This window comes from Camelus bactrianus, chromosome 8, assembly GCF_048773025.1.
Source record: "Camelus bactrianus isolate YW-2024 breed Bactrian camel chromosome 8, ASM4877302v1, whole genome shotgun sequence".
NCBI classification, from domain to species: Eukaryota; Metazoa; Chordata; class Mammalia; order Artiodactyla; family Camelidae; genus Camelus; species Camelus bactrianus.
This window is the reverse complement of record NC_133546.1, coordinates 84,129,401-84,141,746: the sequence shown is the minus strand read 5'-3', so window position 1 is coordinate 84,141,746 and position 12,346 is coordinate 84,129,401.

Genomic DNA, 12,346 nt, shown 5'->3' with positions numbered 1-12,346 from the left:
CTACACTACTTACCTATCTATGAGGAGTCACTTGCTCCAAGATGGTTTTCCAGACAAACTGCCTTTCCCGTGGAACCAACTGTAGAAAAGATGCTGAGAAATAAGTGTAAGTATTTCTAGATGTAATCATGCCCTTTATGCTAGATGAAAGAAAGCCTCTCCATTTGCTCCATACTGGGATCTGAATGTGTGTGGAAGCCGCCCTTCAACTAGCTTGTTGGAAACAGAGGTGTTCTGTGTTAGGGGAACTAAGCTACTTACATTTCTATTGGGAGACACTCGCTCCAACTCGGTTTTGAATTGCAAACTGCCTTTCCCTTGAGACTGGCTGTGAGAAACATGCTGAGAATTCAGAGTAAGTGTTCGCAGATATACCGATGACCTTTATGCTAGATGAAAGAATGCTTCTCCACAGCTCCATTCTGGGATATGAATATTTGTGGAAGCCTTCCTTCAAATATTTTGTTGGGAACACAGTGTTTTGAAGTTTGCCAAACTACGCTACTTACAAATGTATGGCGTGGCAATCACTCCAACTCGGTTTTGAAGTGCAAACTGCCTTTCCTTTAAAACTGGTTCTAGGAAACAGGCTGAGAATTCAGAGTGTTTATAGCTGTACAGATGCCCTTTGTGCTAGATGAAAGAATGCCAGTCCACGAGTTCCATATTTGGTTCAGAATATGTGTGCAAGCCATCCTTCACATAGTTTGTTCTTAACACATAACTTCTGTGTTAAAGTAACTACATTACATTAATACATATGGGGGTGCAGGAGCTCCAACTATGTTTTCCAGCACAAACTGCTGTTCCATTGAACCCGGCTCTAGGAAACTTGCTGAGAAATCTGAGTATTTGTGTTAGGTGTACCCAAGCCCTTTGTGCAAGATGAATGAACTCATCTCCACAAGTTCTATTCTGGGATCCAAATGTGGGTGTAAGGCCTCCTTCACCTAGCTTGTTATGAAGACAGAGTTCCTGCGTTGTGGGAACTACTCTACTTACAAACCTATATAGAGGCACTTGCTCCAACTCCGTTTTCCAGGCAAACTGCCTTTCCCTTGAAACCTGTTCTAGGAAACATGCTGAGAAATCAAAGTGTATCTAGATGTATACATTCCCTTTCTTCTAGATGAATTAACACCTCACCACATGTTCCATTCTGGAATATGAATGTCTGTGGAAGCCGTCCATCAACTCTCTGGCTGGGAACACAGAGATTCTGAGTTAGGGGAACTACACAAGTTATATACGTATGGGGAGGCAATAGCTCCAACTCGGTTTTCCAGGGAAAAGAGCCTTTCCCTTGAAACCGGCTCCAGAAAACATGCTGAGAATTCAGAGTAAGTGTTTCTAAATGTACACATGCCTTTCGGCTAGATGAATGAACGCTTCTCCACATGTTCCATTCTGGGAACCGAATGTTGGGAAGACTTCCTTAATCTAGCTTGGTGGAAACCATTGTTACTGTATTAAGGGAACAATGTTACTTAGAGACCAATTGGGAGGCACTCACTCCTACACAGTTTTCCGGATCAAAATTCCTTTCCCTTGAAACCAGCTCAAGGAAACTTGCTGGGAAATCAGAGTAATGGTTTTTAAATCTAATCATGCCCTTTATGCTACATGAATGAACGCCTCTCCACATGTTCCTATCTGGGATCTGAGTGTGTGTGGAAGCTGTCCTTCACTTAGCTTGTTGGGAACACATATTTTCTGTGTTAGTGGAGTTTTACAACTTACAAGCATATGGGAAATCACACATTCCAACTTGCTTTTCCAGAGTAAACTGCCTTTCCCTTTAACCCGGCTCTGGGAAACATGCTGAGAAATCAGGGTAATTGTTTCTAGACGTACCCATGCCCTTTGAGCTAGACGAAAGAACTCTTCTCCACACGTTCCATTCTGGTATCTGAATATGTGTGGAAGATATCTTTAACCAAGTTTGATGGGAACACATTGTTTCTGTGTTGGAGGAACTCGCTACCTACAGATTGGTGGGAGGCACTCGCTCCAAAACTGTTTTCCTGCACAAACTACCTTTCTCTTGAAACAGGCCCTATGAAACATGCTAAGAATTCAGAGTCATTGTTTCTAAATGTACCAATCCTCTAAATGCTAGATGAACTTAATGCCTCTCTACATGTTTCATTTTGAGATCCAAATGTGTATGTCAGCTATTCTTCAACTAGTTTGTTGGGAACACAGAGTTTCTGTGTTAGGGGTATACTCTATTTACAAATCCATATGGAGGCACTCAGTCCAACTCGGTTTTCCAGTGCTATTTTCTTTCCCTTGAAACTGCTTCTAGGAAATATGTGGAGAATTAAGACTAACTGTATCTTTAGATACCTATGCCCTTTATGCTAGAAGAAAGAAAGAATCTCCACATGCTCCATTCTGGGATCCTAATGTGTGTGAAAGCCATCCTTCATCTAGCTTGCTTTGAACACAGGGATTCTGTGGCATGAGAACTACACTACTTACATATCCATGGGGAGGCACTTGCTTCTAATCAGTTTTCTGGAGCAAACTGCCTATCCTTTGAAACCTGCTGTAGGAAACATGCTGAGAAATCAGAGAATTTATTGCTAGATGTACCCATACTCTTTATGCTAAATGAAAGAACTCCTCTCCACATGCTTCATTGTGGGATCTGAATGTGTGTGGAAGTCGGCCTTAAACTAGCTTGTTTGGAACACAGGAATTCTGTGTTAGGGGAACTATGCAACTTACTTATCTTTCGGGAGGCAATTGCTCCAAATTGGATTTCCAGTGCAAAGTGACTTTCCCTTGAAACCAACTCTAGGAAACATGCTGAGAAAGCAGAGTAAGTGTTCATATAAGACATCCTTCCCCTAGCTAGTGGGTAACACAGGGTTTTGAGGTTAGCAGAACAATTCTACTTACATATCTTTGGGGAAGCCGTGTCTCCAGCTCGGTTTTCCAGCACAAACTGCCTGTGCCTTGAAACCGCCTCTAGGAAACATGCTGAGAAAACAGAGTAAGTGTTTCTAGATGTACCCATGCCCTTTATGTTAGGTGAAAGAACTCCTCCCTACATGCTCCACTCTGGGATCCGAATGTGTCTGGAAGTCTTCCTTCAAATAGCTTGTTGGGAAAACAGGTGTTCTGTGTTAGAGGAACTATGCAACTGACCTATCTGGAGGCACTCGCTCCAAATCTGTTTTTCAGTGCGAACTGCCTTTCTCTTAAAATTGGCTCTAGGAAACTTGCTGAGTTATCAGGTAAGTGTTTCTAGATGTACCTATGCCCTTTATGCTAGATGAAAGAGTGCCTCTCCACTTGCTCCATATAGGGATCCGAACGTGTGTGGAAGCCGTCCTTCAAATAATTTGTTGGGAGAAGATGGTTTCTGGGTTAGCCAAAGTAATCTACATACGTATCTATGGGGTGGCAGCGGCTCCAAGTCTGTTTAACAGTTCAAACTGCCTTTACCTTGAATCCGGATCTAGGAAACATGTTAAGAAAAGAGAGTAAGTTTTTGTTGATGTAACCTTACCTTTTACGCTAAATGAAAGAACTCCTCTCCACATGCTCCATTCTGGGATGTGAATGTGTGGATGGTGTCCTTCACCTAGCTTTAATGAATCACAGTGTTTCTGTGTTAGGAGAACTACACTACTTACATATCTATGAGGAGGCAATCGCTCCAACTCTGTTTTCCAGCAAAAACTCCTTTCCTTTGATATCAGATATAGCAAACATTCTGAGAAATCAGAGTAAGTGTTTTTTAGATGTACCAATGCCGATTCTGCTAGAAGAAAGAATGCATCTCCAAATGCTCCATTCTGGGATCCGAATGTGTGTGAAGCCGTCCTTCAACTAGCTTGTTGATAACACATTGTTACTCTGTTAGAGGAACAACACTACTTACATATCTATTGGTAGTCACAGGTTCCAACTCGGTTTTCCAGTGCAAACAGACTTTCCCTTTAAACCGGCTCTAGGCAACATGCTTAGAAATCTGAGTAAGTGTTTCGAGATGTAAAATTTCCATTTCTGGTAAATGAAAGAATGCCTTTCCACATACTCCATTCTGGGATGTGAATGTGTGTGAAAGCCATCCTTTACTGAGCTTGATGGGAACACTGGATTTCTGTGTTAAGGGAATTATGCTACCTACATATCTAAGGGGAGACACTCGCTCTAACACAATTTTTACAGGGCAAAGCTCCTTGCCCTTGAAACCAGCTCTAGGAAACATGCAGAGAAATCAGAATAATTGTTTCTAGATGTACCAATGCAGGGACAGGGATCTTCCTCAGTCTTCCCTGAGCCCACCTGTGGAGCACCGACCCAGGCGGAGAGCACAGCAGCAGAAAGCAGCAAAGCGACAGGCACCAGGAGAAGGAGGGTGGCCCCTGATTTTAGGCAGGAACGCAGCCCCTTACCACAGTGCTGGGAGGGGCAGTGACCCACCCTTCTACCTGGCCAGTCTGCAAAATCTGACTGTGGCATCGGGAGGGGCAGTGACATGCCCGCCCATAGCAAAGGAGAGCTGCACCTGACTCAGTGTTGGGAGGAGGCACAATCTGCTTGCAGACAGGCACTGGGAGCAGCACAGACAAGGGTGCCAATGGAGGGCCTCTGGAAACAGCAAGCTGAGCTTCCAAAACAGGATAAAGACAGAAAGATCTCACATCAAAAGCACACAGCCTACAAGAGAACACTGAGCCCCTCCTTTTTTGTTTTTTAAAATCTGTTTTTACCTGTTCTATTTTCTATCACCCTTTTAATTTTTACTTCTTAATTCATTTTTATTTCTCTTGGCTTTGGTGTCCTGTTATTGATTACACACAGGTTTCAGATACATCTTTTCCACTTTTCTCCTTTTTTAAAGGTTTTTAAATGACATCTCAACCCGATTGCTATTCTGCTTCAACTTCCTGTTCTATCATTCATTATACACTCTTTTCAAACCTTTTTTTTCATTCTTTTAAAATTCTTTCTCTCTTTTTTTTCTAAGTCTTATTCCTACATAGGCATTAGATAGATAAACTCCTTAAGGACCACAATAGATAACTGATACTCCATAAAACACAGTGCCAGAGAGGCATGAGCATGATGAAGAAGCAGAGAAAGCATCCCCAATTAAAAGACCAAGAGAAATACCCTGAAAGAAAATCAATGAAATAGACATTGATAGACTAATAGATCAACATTTCAAAAAAGGAGTGATCAAAATATTGAGGGAACTAAAAGAGATAGTGTTTAGAGAAATAAAATATGCCAAAAATGTAATTGAAGCTATAAAGAAGAGCCAAGTAGAATTGATAAACTCATTGACTTAGATGAGGAGTGATCTAATGGCTGAGCAAACCAGACTAGAAAATGCAGAAGAACAAATTAGTGACCTAGAAGACAGGACAATAGAAAGCACCCAATGAGAAGAGCTACAAGATAAACAAATTAAAATAAGTGAAAATGACATAAGGGACCTATGGGATAATATAAATCATCCCAATCTTCCCATAATAGGGGTCCCAGAAGGGGGAGAAAGATCAAAGGGGATTGAAAAGGTTTTTGAAGAAATCATGACTGAAAACTTCCCAAACGTAAAGAAGGAATCAGATATCCAAGTATAGGAAGCGCAGAGGGTCCCAAACAGGAAGAACCCAAAAAGACCCACACCAACACATATCATAATCATGATGGCCAGAGTCAAGGATAAAGTAATGATCCTAAAGTCAGCAAGAGAAAAGCAAAGAGGGAGTTACAAGGGAACCACCATAAGACTTTCAGCTGATTTCTCTACACAAACACTACAGGCCAGAAGGGAGTGGCAAAATATATTCAAAGCCCTGAATGAAAAAAAGATGCAGCCTAGTATACTTTATCCAGCAAGGCTATCCTTTAGGATAGAAGGAGAGACAAAGAATTTCACAGACAAGAAAAAACTACAGAGATTATCAACACTAAGCCCATGCTAAAAGAAATATTGAAAGTTCTACTCTAAATAGAAAAGAAGCAGGATTCTACATAAATGAGAAACTCACAACTGGAAAGGTGATAACTCATGAATTACAAATAAAATAAACACAAAATTATAAAAGAAGGCATATAAATAATTGAGAGTGGGAGAGGGAGTCAGGAAAATATAGAATATTTTTAATTCCTTGTTCTCAGTAGAATGAGTTTGAGATCATGTTACTATCAGTTTAATAAAAACAGTTATAGTAATGGGTAAATAGACTTAAAAAAAAGGGTAACCACGAGCCAAAAACTTACAAGGGAGTCACTAAAACTAAATAAAATTCATGATAATACAAAGGAAAATTACCAAACCACAAAAGGAAGAAGAAAGGAACAAAGAGGAAATAACAAATCAACTGCAAAGATAAGTTCAAAATGGCAATAAACACTCATCTGTCATTAATTACTGTAAATGTTAATGGACTAATGCTCCAGTCTAAAGACACTGAGTGGCAGACTGGATAATAAAGCAGGAACCTTCAATATACTGCATACAAGAGACCCACTTCAGGGAGAAGGACACATATACATTGAGAGTGAAAGGATGGAAAAGGATAATCCATGCAAATGGAAAAGCCAAAAAAGCAGGTGTTGCAGTACTGATTTCAGACAAAATAGACATTAAAACAAAGGCCATAAAGAAGGACGTTTTATAATGATTAAAGGAGTGATACAAGATGAGGATATTACACACATTAATATATATGCACCCAATATAGGAGCACCTAAGTACATAAAACCATTACTAACAGAGATAAAGGGGGATATTGATGGGAATACAATCATAGTTGGAGATTTTAACACCGCATTAACATCACTAGACAGATCTTCCCGAGGGAAATTAAATAATGCAACAGAGAAATTAAATAATACAATAGAAAAATTATATTTGGTGGATATTTTCAGAGAATTACACTCCCCAAAAATAGGATATACATTCTTTTCAAGTGCACATGGAACATTTTCCAGGATTGATCATGTACTTGGGCACAAAAGAAACCTCAACAATTTTAAGAAGATAGTAATTATCTCAAGCATCTTTACTGACAACAATGCCATGAAACTAGAAATCAACAACAGAGAAACAAAGAAGAAGAAAAGGAAAGCTTGGAGATTAAAAAAATGTTATTAAAAAAACAATGGGTCAATGAGGAAGTGAAAGCTGAAATTAAAAAATACCTTTAGACAAATGACAATGAAAGCATAACCACACAAAATTTATGGGACACAGCAAAGGCAGTGCTAAGAGGGAAGTTTATAGCGATACAGCCCTTCCTCTAAAAAGAAGAAAAACCTCAAATAAACAATTTAACCCACCAGCTGAATGAACTAGAAAAAGAAGACCAAAAAACCCCAAAAGGCAGCAGAAGGAAGGAAATTATAAAGATTAGGGAGGAAATAAAGAAAATAGAGATTAACAAGACCATAGGTAAAATCAAACAAACCAAAATCTGGTTTTTTGAAAAAGTAAATAAAATCGACAAACCTCTGGCCAAATTCACAAAGAAGAAAAAAGAGAGAGCACAAATTAGCAAAAAAAGAAAAGAAATGGAGAAATTGCAACAAATAAAATAGAAATACAGAATATCATTTGAGAATATTATGAAAAACTATATGTAACCAAACTGGATAACCTAGAGGAGATGGACAAGTTTCTGCAAACATGCTGTCCACCAAGACTGAATCAATAAACACTGACCACTTGAACAAACCAATCACTAGTAATGAAACCAAATTTGCAATAAGAAACCTCCCTATAAATAAAAATCCAGGACCGGATGGCTTCAATGGGGAATTGTACAAAGCATGCAAAGAAGAACCGATACCAGTCCTTCTCAAACTCTTCCTTGAAGATTGAAAAGTAAGGAATGCTCCCAAACTCATTCTATAAAGCCACCATCATCCTGATACCACAACCAGGCTAAAACACTACCAAAAAAGAAAATTATAGGCCAATATCACTGATGAACATAGATGCCAAAATCCTCATCAAAATATTAGCAAATAGAATCTAACAACACATAAAAAAGATTATACTTCATGACCAAGTGGCGTTCATCCCAGGGACACAAGGGTGGTTCAACAAATGCAAATCAATCAATGTAATACATCACATCAACAAGAGAAAAGACAAAAACCACATGATCATCTCAATAGATGCAGAAAAATTATTTGATAAAATTCAACACCCATTAATGATAAAAACTGTCACCAAATTATGTATAGAAGGAACATATCTCAACATATAAAAGCTATATATGACAAACCTACAGCCACAATAGTACTCAATGATGAAAAACTCAAAAGCTTCCCACTAAAATCTGGGACAAGGATGCCCACTATTACCACTCCTATTCAACATAGTCTTGGAAGTCCTAGCCACAGCAATCAGACGAGAGAAATAAAAGGGATCCAAATTGGAAAAGAAGAGATAAAAGTGTCACTATATGCCAACAACAAGTTACTATATATAGAAAACCCTAAAAGGTCCACACAAAAACTACTAGAGCTGATCAAAGAATTCAGCAAGGTAGCAGGTTACAAGATTAACGTTCAAATATCTGTTGCATTTCTTTACACAGATTATGAATCAACAGAAATAGAAAGTAAGGAAACAATCCCCTTTAAAATAGCACCCAAACTAATAAAATAACAAGGAACAAATCTAACCAAGGAGGTTAACGAATTATACACAGAAAACTATGAACCAATGATGAAGGATGTTTCCATGTCTTGACTATTGTAGGTAATGCTGCTATGAACATTGGGGTGCAGGTGTCACCTACAGCCTAAATGTCCATTAACAAATAACTGGATAAAGAAGAAGTGGTACATATAAACAATGGAATACTACTCAGCAATAAAAGCTGACAACATAATGCCATTTGCAGCAACATGGATGTTCATGGAGAATGTCATTAAGTGAAGTAAGCCAGAAAGAGAAAGAAAAATACCATATGAGATTGCTTATCTGTGGAATCTAAAAAAACAAAACAAAACAAACAAAAAAAACCCAAAAAACAAAAAAACAAATCATAAATACAAACGGAAGTAGACTCATAGATATAGAATACAAACTTGTGGTTGTCAAGGGGGCAGGGGTTGGGAAGAGATAGACTGGGATTTCAGAGTTTTAGAATACATAAACAAGATTACACTGTACAGCACAGGGAAATATATACAAGATCTTATGGTATCTCACAGAGAAAAAAATGTGACAATCAATATATATATGTTCATGTATAACTGAAAAAATTGTGCTCTACACTGGAAATTGACACAACATTGTAAAATGATTATAAATCAATAAAAAATTTAAAAAAAAACATTGATGAAGGAAATTAAAGAAGACTTTAAAAATTGGAAAGATATCCCATGCTCTTGGATTGGAAGAAACAATATTGTTAAAATGGTCACACTGCAGAAGACAATTGACATATTTAATACAATCCCTATCAAATTACCCAGGACATATTTCACAGAACTAGAATAAATCATAATAAAATTTATATGGAACCATCAAAGACCTAGAATTACCAAAGCATTACTGAAGAGAAAGAAAGAGGCTGGAGGAATCATTCTCCAAGACTTCAGACAATACTATAGAGCTACAGTCATTAACACAGCATGGTATTGGTAAAAAAAACAGACATATAGACCAATGGAACAGAAAAGAGAGCCCAGAAATGAACCCACAAACTTTTGGTCAACTAATCTTTGATGAAGGAGGCAAGAATATACAATGGAATAAAGACAGACTCTTCAGCAAATGGTATTGGGAAAACTGGACAGCAGCATGTAAAACAATGAAGCTAGAACACTCCCTTACAACATACACAAAAATAAACTCAAAATGTATCAAAGACTTAAATATAAGACAAGATACAATAAGAGGGAAACATAGGCAAAACATTATCTGACATACATATCAAAACATTTCTCCTAGTAGAAATAAAAGCAAGAATAAATAAATGGGACCTAATGAAACTTACAAGCTTCTGCACAGCAAAAGAAACCATAAGTAAAATAAAAAGACAACCTACGGAATGGGAGAAAAAATGTTCAAATGAAATCGATAAAGGCTTGATCTCTAGAATATATAAGCAACACATATGACTCAATAAGAAAAAAATAAACGACACAATCCAAAAATGGGCAGAAGATCTAAACAAGCAATTCTCCAAGGAAGACATATAAATGATCAATAGACACATGAAAAAATGTTCAATATCACTAATTATCAGAAAAATGCAAATCAAAACTACAATGAGGTATCACCTCACACCAGTCAGAATGGCCATCGTTCAATAGTCCACAAATGACAAATGCTGGAGAGGCTGTGGAGAAAAGGGAACTCTCCTACACTGCTAGTGGGAATGCAGTTTGGTGCAGCCACTGTGGAAAACAGTATGGAGATACCTCAAAAGACTAGGAATAGACTTACCATATGATCCCGGAATCCCACTCCTGGGCATATATCCAGAAAGACCCCTACTTCAGGATGATACATGCACCCCAATGTTCATAGCAGCTTTACAATAGCCAAGACATGGTAACAGCCTAAATGTCCAACAGATGACTGGATAAAGAAGAAGTGGTATATTTATACAATGGAATAATATTCAGCCATAAAACCCAACAATATAATGCCATTTGCAGCAACATGGATGTTCCTGGAGAATGTCATTCTAAGTGAAGTAAGCCAGAAAGAGAGAAAAAATGCCATAAGAGATCACTCATATGTGGAATCAAAAAAAAAAAAGCATAAATACAAAACAGAAACTGACTCATAGACATAGAATACAAACTTGTGGCTGCCAAGGGGACGGGGGGTGGGAAGAGATAGATCGGGATTTCAAAATTGTAGAATAGTTAAACAAGATTATACTGTATAGCACAGGGAAATATATACAAGATCTTATGGTAGCTCACAGAGAGAAAAATGTGAAATATATGTTCATGTATAACTGAAAAATTGTGCTCTAAATAGGAAATTGACACAACATTGTAAAATGACTATAAATCAATAAAAATTTTAAAAAATAAATCTCGGAACTGAATGTGTGTGGAAGCCATCCATCACCTACATTTTTGCGAACACTGAGTTTCATTGATTTGGACACAGTCATACCTATGTATATATATGGGGAGGCACTCTCTCCAACTCGATTTTCCATCACAAACGGTCTTTACCTTGAAACTGGCTCTAGGAAACGTGGTGAGAACTCAGGGTAAGTGATTTTATATTTACCCTTGCCCATTACGCTAGCTGAATGTATGCTTCTCCACATGTTCCATTCTGGGATCCAGGCCCTAACCTTGAACTCTGACCCTCACCATGAACACTTCTCCTATCCCTAAACCCTGGCACTGAACCTGCCCCAGCCCCAGCCCCAACCCTAAACTTGCCCCAACCCCAACCAGAAACTTGTCCCTGACCCCTAACCTGAACACGAGCCTCACTCTCATCCTGATCCTCACCCTCATCCTCTCCCTCAACCTCACCCTCTCCCTCATACTAAACACGAACATGTACCCTATCACCTGAGCCCGCATCCTACTTACCCGTGCCCTAAATTGTACCCTAACCCCTAGCCCTATACCCAGCACTACCCATGAAATTTACCCTGACACTGACCCTAGCCCTGACTCTGCACAAGCCCTAACCCTGGCCCTGGCTCTAGTCCTAACCCTAGTCCTAACACTAGCCCAATCCATAACCATGACCCAGAAGCCCTGACCCCATCTGCTGACCCTGACCATAAACCCTGTACCTAAACATGACCCTGAGTGACATTGACCCTGAAACTGTCCCTGAAACTTGTCCCCACACCAAAAACACTGACCTCAACACTGACCACTGACTCCTATCCAGACCCTAATGCTGACCCCTGAACTTGACCCTGACCCAGACTCTGACCCAGAACCAGATGCTGAACAGGACCTTACCTTAAGCCTACCGTTAACACTAACCCTAACCTTACCTTAACCCTACCCTAACCCTAACCCTAAACCCTAACCTGAAACCAAGCCTTTACCCTAACCCTAGCCATAGACAGAGCCCTAGCCCTAACCCTGACCCTGAACCAAAATACTGACCCTGAAGCTGAACCCTGAACCTAAGCCTGAATGCTGACCATAAGCCTGAACCCTGACCCTAACCTTAACCCTAACCTGATTCCAACCCCAGCCCCAACACCGAATCGAACCCCAACCCAAGCCTGAACCCAAACCCGAACACTAAAACCCTGACTCTGACCCTAGACCCTAAACCCTAGACCCTGACCTAGACCATGACCCAGACCTTGACCTTTGCCCTGACCCTAGGCCATAATGCCTAACCCAGCTCTTA